This window comes from Primulina tabacum, chromosome 7 (assembly GCF_025594145.1).
Source record: "Primulina tabacum isolate GXHZ01 chromosome 7, ASM2559414v2, whole genome shotgun sequence".
NCBI classification, from domain to species: domain Eukaryota; kingdom Viridiplantae; phylum Streptophyta; class Magnoliopsida; order Lamiales; family Gesneriaceae; genus Primulina; species Primulina tabacum.
Window position 1 is genome coordinate 15,384,751 of NC_134556.1, and position 13,855 is coordinate 15,398,605.

General features: G+C 36.7%; 1 pseudogene; it reads right to left on the reverse strand.

Annotated features, from left to right (window-relative positions):
* Positions 1–298: 298 nt before the first annotated feature.
* On the reverse strand, positions 299–8,729 carry LOC142551157 (RPM1-interacting protein 4-like; annotated as a pseudogene).
* Between the last annotated feature and the right edge of the window lie 5,126 nt (positions 8,730–13,855).

A 13,855-nucleotide genomic window follows, 5' to 3' on the forward strand; every position in this document is an offset into this window, starting at 1 on the left:
CGGTCCAATCTGATTTCAATCCAGGTTAATTTGATTTCGGTTTTGGAATGAATTACACTCAATATTTGGTAAATTTGGAACCAATCCAATCAGGTATCATACATGATTGGTTCGGTCTCATTACCTGGCAATCCAGAACTGTTCCGATCCAGTCCGCTAACATGCCTAATTGAAATCTAAAACTTTGAATCTTCCTACGCAGCCTTCACGTGTAATTCAAGATTTTAATTGTATAACGAACCTGAAATATAATAGGGCCAGGGCTGGTCATGGGATAAACAGCATCATGCCATGTTAATTAAAAATAAATAATAAATCATCTAATAAGTAATGAAACTTCAAATGAAGTGATATATTCACATAAAAACAAAATAATAAGCTTCGCCAAATACACATGCATAACAAATCCAAATTCGATGAAGATTTTTGGAAATCAAACCATTGTCAAGTTTCAAATAGAACTGTACTTTCTAACAAAGAATCTCCTTCATCATTCCTTGAGCTTATGGAAAAAATATAAAGATACGTCATATCGAAATTGGAAAGAAGAACAAGAAAAAAAAGAAACGATGATTCCCTTGCCCTACACGAGTAAGACAATCGCGACATATTTGACAAATAAATGAAAATCTACATAAACTGAAGACTCTTATAGTACTTATGGTATGCCTCACATGTTGTTCTTCATTGGCTAATAAAAAATATCATCGTTTGCCCCATGGAAAGCACCCGCATCCCTAGTACAAGTAACCACGATAGAAACACAATTGGATGAAAAAAGACATTTTTTAGAAATAAAACAAGATGGCAACATAATCATATGCTAGTCGTAGAGCTACACGCTATGAATCTACGTTTAATTTACCTTCAAATCATCGTTTCCATAACGCTTCTGGATGTTTTGGTATGTTGTTTCAGTTGGCATGACAGGAACCTTTCCAGTGTCACTGTTTTTTTCTTCTCTTACTCGGCTAAAAATGTGACTATATTCTTCTGCTGAAGCAGGATTGGTTTCATCCCACTCACCAAACTTGGGTATAGCAGGGCTGTGTTCATGCTACCACACATAAAAAATTTCATAATTCTACATATGATAAATAATGGTGGTAATATGTCCATGTTTCTACAAAATCATAATAACTAAGTGCAAATTTGAAATATCAGATCTTTTCCAGAATCTATGTCATACTTTCTCACGGTACAAACTAGTTTACAATGGTTTGATTGATCTAGAAGCAAAGCGAGTGCGTCAACTTCAAGTTCCCAGTCAAACTTTAATTGCACAATAACCCATTAAAAAACCAGTTCAGAGACTGAAATTATATCACAACATTCTAGGTTCATGCCTTAAAGAAATATCACCTAAAATGTCTCCAATTACAAAATAAGAGTGTGAGTCATAAATCGCCACAAAATAATCTCTAAACTCATCAACTCTTACCCACCAAAACAAATTATGCGAAAAATCACCAAAATGTGTCCAATTACAAATAAGTGTGTGAAGCATAAATTGCTTCACATTAGTCGAATGCTGAATTTAGAGTACCGTGCTACGCATTCATAAGTTTAGGAGCTCACATTACAAACTTAAAATATTTTTGCAAATTCAGGTGTTCTGATGGTGCATTATAAACTTAAAAAGCCTAAAGAATTTCGTCTCGAAAAATCCCAATTCCCATATATGACTTATAAACTACTTTTCTATATGAGTCAATCAATAAATGAGTAAATTTTCGAGATGCGTAAGACAGAATGAGATAAGAAATTACAGTGTTATCGCCTCTTGTCACTGATCTCAACCGAGATCTTCCAGGAGTAGAGGGTGCCAGGCTATGACTACCTTCAGACGTAGCCTTTCTTTCCCAAGATGGAGAAGAAAATCCACTAGTTTTTCCTCCAAACCTTCCCTGTGAGTGTGGGATGCGGCGGGGAAGGTTCAACACTTCGATTAGACCCAGCACTCTGTCGAGAAACCCTTGAAGGTGTATTATTGCCAGAGCTAGTTCTCCGACCTGCAGTTTCATTATGTAATGCAGAATCTGTAAACCTTCGCATATCAACTTCTTCCCGAATTTTCCGATTATCATGCCAAGACCCATGCACGTCTAAAGCCTTCGATGCTTCAGATTCTTGCTTAATATTTCCAGGTTGTACATGACCATGAAATTTGTTAGATAGTTCAATTGATGACTTATGGAGTGTAAGGTTAGGGTGCAAAGGTGAACGGCTCGATCTCCGCATTTCACCCTCCTCTTGGCTAGAGCATAGCTCATGCTTAGGTGATGCAGCAGAAGATATTTTACTGCATTTAGATTGAACATCGAGATTTCCTTGATCATTTTCATACAATTGGCCACTTTTCTTACCCTTCCGAGCATTATCAAAGCATATGGTATATGGAATTTCTTCGCTTTCCCAGTTGCCAAATTGTGGAACCTTTGCACGCTACAGTGAGAATGAAGAACAAGCCAGTCCATAAAAAGAAAAGAACAATCAATATTAGAAGTGTAACATGATTATTAGTAAACATTCTGATCTCATTCATGATTACTACAACTTACTGATTCCTTGAGTAAATGTAAAGGATAATAGTTTCGGTAGCTAATAAAGAACATTTCCTATATTTTTTGTCTTTGAAATGTCCAAGTTTATGCCAAGGAAATATAACAAAACCAGTTGATTATTAACAAGCATAATATGCTGCAAGATACATGGGTTAGTAGAAGATCAAGGCTTTATGAGGGAGAATAAGTATAAGCCTAGTATGACTTGGAGATGAAGATCTAAAAGAATGTATAATGATCATAAATTGTGCTTCTCCATCAATACTTCCTGGTTTTATGTGTTTTTGCTTTCTTGTTTATCTTTAAATAGGGGATGATCTTCCTAGTCCCTCAAATTTGTCTCTTCCACATCATTTAATTATTCGTTTATGTTTATTTTCAAAATGCAGCCAAGCCAAAACATGTTTAAGCAATTGAGGATTGGGTCTACACTGATACTCTCTTAGTTCCACCCCACAAATTAAAGAAGAGAGAGTAAGAATAAATAACAGAAAACTGATAACTGAAAAGACAACATAACTTCATTAAGGGTTTACAAGACAAAATTATAGACGAGCAATCAAATTCTACACGCCACTTCTCAGGAACATCTGGGGACCTTTTTTAAGATAGATGTTGTTTGGTTATCCTCTCCTTATCACTCTTGTTCATAGTAGATAATTTTACTAAATTTTTGTTATCTCTTAAATTCAAAAAAACTTAATCAAGGCTGCTCTGTGGGGATTCCTTGGGTAAAATCTTAGAATTCCTCCTACTTTACTATGTACTTTCCAGTAGGAATTCCTTTCACAAATTGCTCCAATTGTGGTTTTCTACTTTGGTAAACCTGATTTATTGGTATAACAACAAGCCCCCTCTGGTGCACCCGCACTCAGGAAGCCCACACATTGCAGAAGCACACTTCTGTAGTTCCCTCTTGACAGCTTGCAGCAATGTAGGATTGGACCCAAGTATAGTTACAATTCAATGTCATCAGTTAAGCATGTGGAAAGTGGCTGGTAGGTAATTGACGACCTACGGAAACATGGAAAACCAGATGCATGTTAGCTGTAGCAGGTAAAGATAATTTGCGGGCTTAGTTTCTCATCAAGGCACATAGAGAGGGAGAAACCTTATGAAGCTAGTATTAGAGTAGGTGCCCGGCAAGCCAACTTGTGGCTCCGGTTTTATTTGACTTTGATGTAAAACAATCTTTATTTTAATAATATTTTATGATTTCAATCGATTATGACATTATACTTTATCTGTATATCCATGCAAGCTGCATAGATAAAATCTTTGAATATACAATAGGTACCATGAGGTCTGCGTCACAACTTAAGATCATGAAACTCACTAGGAAGTATACCGTATATTCTAAACAAGTTCCGAGTCGAATCAGCAGCCTAAAACAAGGATAAAGGTCGCTCGAGCTCGAGACTAGCATCTGTGGAGTAAACACCATGTTTCATTAGCAAGGGCATACGTACTAGCATGCACTTTGATCCGTTTATCGACTCCATCAAGGGTCATCAGGTGGCGGGTTGGGTGTAGTTTCGAAATACGTAGGAGCAAATACATTTTAGTCGGAGATTCACCATTTACTTAAGGGTAAAGATATCCTATGTGGTCTGATGATTCAATAATGCAAGGAATCTCTGGCCGGAGTAAGACATGTGCAGTTTGGAAAGGTGTTTCCTCAGTTGCGCATACCATGATACTATTACTCAAAGATAAATCACATCGCTATCGAATTTATATGTAACTCTCGCTATACCAATGGTTGCAAATTCGATCGGGATATATATGTTGAAATGACTGTACTGTATGCTGACCATGACTAAAGGTTCTTGCAGGCACTATCAGTGATACCTAAGGGATCATGGTGCGATGCTACTAGATGCTCTTACCATGATCCGATGGGTGCAATCAAAAATGAGTTCTGACATTCTTGATCAAGGAGTTGATGAAAAGAATGAGGTTAACTAGGGTAAACCCGAATAAGAATAAATGTTATTCTGAATCACATGGAGATGTGAACCCACAGCTAGTTGTATCCCTGAACCATTGAAGGTCACACATGTATCGGATTCTGTGTTCCCATTAAGATAGTCAAATTTCAAGGAGTTGGAATTTGGCCACTAAAGTTTGATGGAGAACAGGAAGCTTATAAAGAAGTTTATGAGCTAATTGCATAGGATGGAAGAAATGGAAGTTAGCATGATTGCTAAATAAGGAAGGAGAGTGAAAATGACTGCTTTAGTAAAGGAGTTTACAAAACTGGCAGCCGGCAAATGTGGTTACTGTCATATATGGTAAGTTCTAAATTTGGTAAATAAAAATTTTGATCTTTGAAATTTTCGATTTTCATTATACGAACAACACTTGTCTGCTTGACACATCGACACTCTCGGATCGTCAATCGGGATTATAATGACTTCGGAATCAATTTTGTTTTTTTGTAAATTTAGAATTTACTAATTAAATGATTATGCTAGTAGTGTTGACTACTAATATGCACAAATTCCCATAAATATTCTACAGAAGCCTAGAATTAAATTAACCAAGAAGTTAGTTTATAAATTAATGGTTAGTTAGTTTAATTAATTTAATATACATATACATATACATGTATATATATTTTATATGGTGATATAAAATATGTGTATGATATTGTTATATCATGTATTATTAAAGAATAATAAATAAATTATTATATATTAATTATATGGGAGTTTAAATATAATGAAAATATTAGAGTACTTGTGGGAGTGGAACTCCTAATTAGATTAGGAGTCTCACTACACCACTAAAACTCATAATAACTAACCTAGTTTTGCACACAAAACAAAAGGAAATTCTCTCCAATTCCCATGGAAAAAGTCACGGCCACATCAAGGGTTTTTGAATTAAAAAATTCGGCCAAATGCTTTCTTCCACGCCGCACCGCACCGACTCCGGATTTTGGAAATTTGGAGGCCGCAGTCTCAAGCACAAATCGTTTGGATTTTCTAGTAAAAACCAAACGAGGAAAACAGTCTCTGATAGTGGATTTGATTAGACGATCAAAAGGAGATCCAATTGTAAGGAATTACAAGAAAGACTATCTCCGCTCACATCGGGATAGTTTGGTGTCCGGCATTTAATACGCGAAGGTATAATTCTTAGAACACCCTATGTATGGTTTTTAAACACACGACGCCCAAGAACAAAAATTTTAAACTTCCGCTGCGTCTTTGGTGCGAGAATACGATATCCCAACAGCTAGAGTGTAGCGCCTTTACCTGAGCCACTACTAAACAGACTAATAAACATACAACATTAAACTTAATAACAACAATTGAATAGCGGAAACCAAATAACTTAATCATCTTACAACCCAAACGAAAACAGAATAATAACAGCAACCTTAAACATTAATACAACAATATCGAAAACATAATTCTGAACGAGAAATCGATAAACCACATAAAACCTCCACTAGATCACCATCGAAAACCCAACTACTTTAGCCACTGCCCTGGCCGTCCGAACCGTCCAACCGAAGACCTGCCCCATGGAATAGGGTGTCCAAGATGAAAACAAGGACGTGAGCGACAATCGCCCAATACGAGAATGTACGAGTATACAAACTGATATGATGCATGCGAAATGCAATATGCTCGGATATCAAGGATCAAGTCAGGAATCTCATGCTCAGTCTAGAGGCACCTGAGTGTGTAGTCTCTTATCTGCCCTAGGCATGTTTTGGCTTCCACACTCATCATCAAGACGTGGACCTACAATGTCCAGGTCATCAGAGCCTGCGGGTCCCGTCGGACACTGTAGCTCTCGATGCCCCATCGTCCACAATACAGAATATGGCTGAGCGGCTCCAACAAACGAGGTATATCTCAAAAGATATAAGATTCAACATGATATGTCATGCATAATATGCCAAAGCAGTAAAACATATATCATGCAACAGATAAATATGCAGTGTATAAGTGTGTATACTACGCTTGGATATCTCAGCCTACTCATCACGTACCTCACTAAAACAATCTGATAGAAAGCTCTGAACCTAGACAATACCAACATAATGAAATCACTATCAAACCAGATCCTGAATTAACAAACATGTTACAAAGTTCTCCCTAATGATCCTTAAATCACTATTTAAGGCTTTAGGATAATAACTGCGTCCGTTGTCAGCCCGTTGATGATGTATCGATCTCAGTTCACCGACCCCTCCTTGAGTCGACACTAGCTCCAAAACTTCCCAACACCAAAGTGCCATAGAAACTGGCTAGAAAACCTAAGGTATATGGCTAGAATTCTCGCTGAAGAATGCGGTGTAGGAAACAAAAGAATTCAGCTTCCATTTATAGGCTGCATCCGGACTATTTCAGAAAATCTGAATCAATCTTATCTGCAATGTGTTAGAATCTCATTTGTCTAGTTGGATTTCTCGGGATAATGTAATCTGAAGTAGATCGGGTTATCCATTTTAAATTCGGTGGATCTCAACAGCTTGATCCCGAATGATCAATTCCGTAATAATGCTTAATTAATAACTCTTTAATTATCTCATAATTTGTACTTTATTTAAAATAAAGATTCGGGTCATTACATAGAGCTTGAGGAAGACCATTTTGACTATCATAAGATTAATTCCCTGATGTTTTGTGCTGGCAAATTTCTTTTTGTTGTTCGGAGCTTAAGTTATTTTACCGTAAATTGATCAAGGATTGTTTGTGGTACATAACATGATTGTTGACCTCTTCTACGGCTTGCACCAAGCATTTTGGCGGTGGATACTGGCCATAGAGAGTGCAAAATGTTCCCAAAAGAAAGAGCATGAAATTCTCTTTCTTTCCACGAGCCGCAAGAAGAATGCTTAGTATAAATAACTCACTTCTTGGTCATCGACTCCCTCAATCACTACGAATGCCCCCGATCAGTGCAACGTGATTCGTGTGGATCTGTGATGCATGTTATTCAACAAGAATTCAGACTAGCAAATCACTTCGGCCGCTTTTCAGCGTGCTGTTACAAAACATCACAGATATGTCCCGAGGCGCCAATTAACCACCTTAATTCGGTTGTTTGACAGAGTATGACAGGTGCACATCAATTTGAAGGAGGTCCGAGATGACTTAAAAAGGTTGGTCCAGGACTGACTAGCAACTCCTGGCAGTTATTATGAGAAATTGGTTCATAATTATAGTAATATTGCTGGACCACTAACAATATTTTAGAGAAAGATGGATTCAGATGAATTCCGATGGGATTCAGAGTTCCCAAACACATTTAACCGTGCAAAAAAATATTAATCGCAGCTTCTTTCTTATGAATATGATGCCTGATTTCACCAAAGACTTGTGATGCTTCTTATTAACATACAATAACTCAAATGCATCCCAATAACCTCCACACTTATGTGTCGCATCCACTAATCACATTAACTAGCATCAAATTTAGCTATCACCCAACAGAATCAAGAAAACTCGACTTTTCGTTGGGATTCCCACTAAAGATTCTCAACAATACAAACAAATTAATTACCCATTTACCAGATCACGATTCACTCCCAATATTATAAATTAATCTAGTTTTTCAGGCTCTTGTGATCAATGCAGCATCCCACAGTCCTACGATACAATTCAAATTTTAGAACGTCACACATCTTCAAATAATATATAGCATCATAAAAGGCTATATAAAACATAGATATAAACCGGAACAGAAAGTCTGCACGAGATCTTCCACATACCTCTCAATAAATCTACAACAATATTAACACTGTAACACCGGCTGATCCAAAAGGTAACAGCAAATACAAGCAAAAGATGCATCATTTAAGAAACAAATACTGACTAATCACAAGGGAAAAAAAATTATGCAATGCAACAGAAATTATTGAAAAAACAAGTGCAAGAAAACCCCATTATTGAACAGTAATTTTGGACAGTAACAGCACAGAACATAGATCAAGAAAATATAAAAAGCGAACTCACTTCCATCAATAAAAACAAGAATCTTTCACAAAAGTAGCTTTTGAGCAAAACCCAGATAGATCAGCACAAGCGCAAATGGAGACAGATTTCAAAAGAGTGGGGGGTTTGAAGTTGGGATGAGTGGGTGAGCCGGAGTATTGGTGCCACCTGTGCTCTAATCAAGCTTGTAATAATCCTAATTTGTACGGGTGAAGGTTATTCGATTAAAACAGAACCGACTTAATTTAAGTTCTTGAACCGAATTAACCAACAAAATTTGGACAAATTTAATCTATCAAAGTTTACTATTAAAATCGAACAAATTCAACCCATAAAAAAGCGGTTATTTCGGCAGTAAGGAGCTAACCAAATTTTTAGAAATTTTTTAGCAAATCATGTTTCAGTTAAAAAATAGAATATAAAAATGGATTAATCTTGCAAAATTAGATCATTTGGTTTATTGGAGTAATCCACTCAACAATATATTTCAAATCTCAACTAGTTATTTTTGAATGATCATAGTAGATTTTAAATATATCCTAATATGTATCCATTTCAAATTTGTTCTTCAAATTCTTAATAGAATTCACATAATTACTATAATCAATTTAAGTCTTCAGTTAAATTAATTTACCAAAATAATCTTTTTATCATATCAAATTACATAGATATCCCCTATCATTTAAACTCTATTCACCATCAATTTCTTTATCTCAAGTGCTTTATTTGATTTTCGCAATTTCTCGATTAATGAATTCCAAGCATTTGGACATAGAATGGTGATAATTTGAGATAATTCTTTTGTCGAGAATCATTTTTATGCATTTTATTTTTTTGAAGGTTTGTTGTGCATACTCATAAACTGTTAGCATGAAATAAAGTAGAGATTTAATTGAGATCATCAGATTTTTTGTTTATATTTGTATAAACTCACATTGATGTAATTATTACGTTTCATAACCATGGTGATTGGTGATTTTTTTATATTATTTTAAATGAGCAACAATCGTAATTAAAATATTATAACCTTGGTTGTGGGGGTCCGGACGCTAATCATGTTCTTAATCATCATTGAGACTAATTAATCAATTATAAAATAGGGTCTAAATTTTTTTTTTAATGCGGAACATAGTGAAATAAAACGTATATACATCTCAGTATAAAAGTACAAGTCCTGTACCACATACATTTATTCAACTAAGGTTTAACAGCTAATATCGCGTGTCTAACCCTATCTCTAATCCAAGTCTGGAGCCTCCACTCTAATCACGATCTCTCCTCATCTTCTCAACCCTGAACCTGTCCCACCTGTTGTCATGCACACATACAAAACAAGACAACAGCCAGATAACTCCGGTGAGAATAAATCCAATGTAAACATGCAATCATATAAAAACATATACAAAAGCATATAACAAATATCATTCACATGCAGCCAATCAACAAACATGTATGATATCAAAACTGTAAATCAACTAGTCGTATCAGACTTGACTCAAACAACGCGTCGTCTCAGACTTGACTCATTCCTAATCTAGGGATCCCGGTTTTGAATATTGAGAATTATATCAAATCTCAGTCGATAGGAATGACTCAACCCTAAACGGCATCGATATAATTCCTATATCCAGTGTCTCGGCGAAACAGCCACAGAATTGACGAATCAGTGAAGGATTAAGCGAATCAGCCAATAATTAGACGAATCAGTCAGGGACTAGGCGAATCAGCCGATGACTAGGCGAATAAGTCAGTAGCTAGGAAACTCGGCCGATAGCTAGACGAATCAGTCTATGACTAAACGAATCAGTAGTCAAAACATGCAATGGCTATAAAAATCAATAGACTACAAACATCAATCTCATTAACTACAAATATCAATGTAGTAAACTAGGTATGTGACTTAGGGAAACTCGAGTCAAACCTCACTCGAGTTGTGCAATCCCAACTCAACATTAATTTATACCTTTCTTTCTGTCACTCTGACTCTGTCAAAGTCTCGAACTCAAAGCCTGACAATATCAATCTGGAAATAATAATATCGAGGAGTATAATATCAATACATTACTTCAATCAAATCTGTTCTGCTCAATACTCAATCTAATCCACTATCGATGGCATAACGGTACAATATCGATATACCCAACAATACCGTATTAGTCAGGTATCACTTCCAATATCTCATAATCGATAACAATTCAATTATGATATCAATTCCATTCAAATCAACTCTGAAAATCATAACAATTCTGTACGGTATCCGTTCTTCAATCCGGTTTCGATTATACAATGTCTAATATCGCAAGAACATCATATATGAATCATATCCGATTCCTTCAACATCATAATTTCAAATCATATCAAAACTTACGTCCAGTTGTAGTCTGTGTTGATAGGAACACAGTACTGAAGTCGGATTCAAAATCAGACGGACGGATTGAAATATAAAGGCGCAAGGATTTCTTTCACAAATTCTCTAGAGCTTTTCCTCGACCTTTCTCTTTCTCTTCCTAATGTTTACTGAAGGATTAACTTATATATATCACGTTGCATGTCTATGAAACATGGCTCATTTTCAAACAATTCAGGCGGCGCTCGGGCGGTCGAGAATTACCGCTCGGGCGCTTGCTCGGCGCTCGTGCGGTTATAACTTACCGCCCGGGCGCAGGACGTTCTGTCCTCCACAATACCCATTGGCGCTCGGGCGGGGCGCCACATCTTCTGTCCGAAGCATACTTTGTTGAACACTGGCGCTCGGGCGGTTACTTTCTACCGCTCGGGCGCCAATAGTTCTGTCCAAAACTTGTACCATTCATATGCTTTGCCCAATCTGGTCTCGAAATGGCCCGGCTATAATCACCTCAATTCTTAATCAATAATCTCGGATTAACAGAATCAAAATCTCAGGCATTACATTTCTCCCCCCCTAAGATTTGATTTCGTCCCCGAAATCACAGGCAATCAAATTAGATATCAGAAAGAAATGTATAGCAGAAGCTGAATCAAAATAATCACATCAGTGAAATAACTCAGGAAATCTCTGTCTCATATCAGACTCAGTTTCCCAAGTAGCTTTATCGATGTCATGACGACTCCACTGAATCTTCACAAGTGGAATAGTCTTTGTTCTGAGCTACTTTTCTTTACGATCAATAATCTGAATCGGTTTTTCGAAATAGCTCAATGTCTCATTCAATTCAACTTCGTCTGGTCGAATCATATGTGAAGTATCTTGCATGTACTTCTGCCATAAAACTACATGAGAGACATTATGTATTCCGGATAATGAAAGCGGTAAAGTGAGTCGATAGGCACGATCTCCTATCTTCTCAAGAATCTCATACGGCCCAATCTATCGTGGAGACAACTCCCCTTTCTTGCCAAATCGGAAAATTCATCTGAAAGGTGAAATTTTCAAAAATACTAGGTTTCCAGCCTCAAATACCAACGGTCGTCGTCGAACATTGGCATATTTGGCTTGTCTGTCTTGGGCTGCCTTCATTTTCTTCTGAATCAGCTTCACTTTTTCAGTCATATCTCTGATCATGCCAGGTCCGATCTCATGAACCTCAGAGATATCATCCCAATAAAGAGGGGATCAACATTTCATTTCGTACAACGCTTCGAAAGAAGTCATTTCAATAATCGTCTGATAGCTGTGGTTGTACGATAATTCATAAATGACAATAAATCATGTCAACTAGTGCTAAAATCCAGCACTACAGTTTTTGGATATTCTCCAGTATCTGGATAGTTTGCTCCGACTATCCGTCAATCTATAGATGATAGGTGAAGGAGTTTATAATATATTCTGCCAAAAATACAAAATCAACCGAAAATCATGGTATGATATAGTCAATTTTGGCATTCAATGCAGTCTAATCATTTTTCTGACATAACTCTTAATCGTCTGATCTTATCTGTACATCATCCTGTACCCTAATATATGCAGATTCAAGCATTCTATCAATTATAATCATAATCACATCGCATCACAGTCTTAGGAAAATTTCGATAGTTTCGTCACCAATCCATAGAAATGTACTCCCATTTCGATTTAAGTATCAATAATCGGTATAACCCATCTCTTGGTTTCTATCTTTCTGTCTTTATCTGTAGGTAATTAGACATTTCAGTACAAACTCTATCACATCTACTCTCATCTGTTTCTATCAACACCTTTTCAGCTATCAAAATGCATACTGAATAAGTTATTGCACACTGTCTGGCAATATTTATCATTTTAAATTCGGAACATTTGGAACAACAGATTGGTTATTCATATACAAGGCGGTATTACTTACCTGATTCAAACACCGATTCAAAACAACAGCAAGCTTCAATCAGATTCAAAACATCACTCATCGGTACTGATCTGCTAAACTCATAAACCGCAAATGTTTGACAATGATATCCACCTCGGCCAACTAATTCCGGTTTAACTCTGCTAAATTCAACAGATATATCATCTTCAGATATAACACACCTGAATGTAATATGTCTCAATCAGGATGCAATCTGTTTCTGATATCAAATCAAGGCTAAAATCAATCTCTCTGATTGGAATCGAATCAGAAGTCTTATCGGGGAAAACATTATTAACTTTCTTATCATTGGTAAATCAGCCAATGATAGACTCAACTTCAGTAAATCAACTGAATACATAAGGAGTCCCTCTGTTCCTTTCTGTAATAATCGAGTTATAGATAGTACGAATTATCAAAGGAATTCTGAATCTAGAATCCTTATCGTACACTATTCATCCCTTGGCCATCTCAGGTCCGATTTTCACCATCTTCTGGAACTAATCTAGGGTAGCTCTGTACTTGGTCAGCATATCAATATCAGTAATGCAGTCTCAAAACCAGACAACACTAGTACAATACAAGCTACCACACGATCTAACTCAATCTCATTCTCATCCTACTATAGTATACGATATTTTACAGAATTCACTGATATAAAAACTCTCCCCAACTAGTCAAGAGATACACTACAGTAGAATAAAGCCTCAACAGGCAATGCATGACTCAATGCAAATCGTTCAGAAATAAACATATGGGAAGCATCCGTATTTATCAATACAAAAGCAGGATAACTACATCAAGAACAGTTACCTGCAACATCATCATCTGGTGCTTCCTGAGCCTGCTCCTCAGTCAAAGCAAATACTCTGGCCTGCTGTCTAGGAGGCTGGCCAACTGTCTGACTTCCTCCTGGCCTCTGCTGTGACTGAGATGGTGCTGGCTGAAATGAAGGAACAGCAGCTGATCATCTACTCCACTGTGCCGCTGATCCAGATGATTCGGCTCTCTGGGATCCTTGAGAACCCTTCTG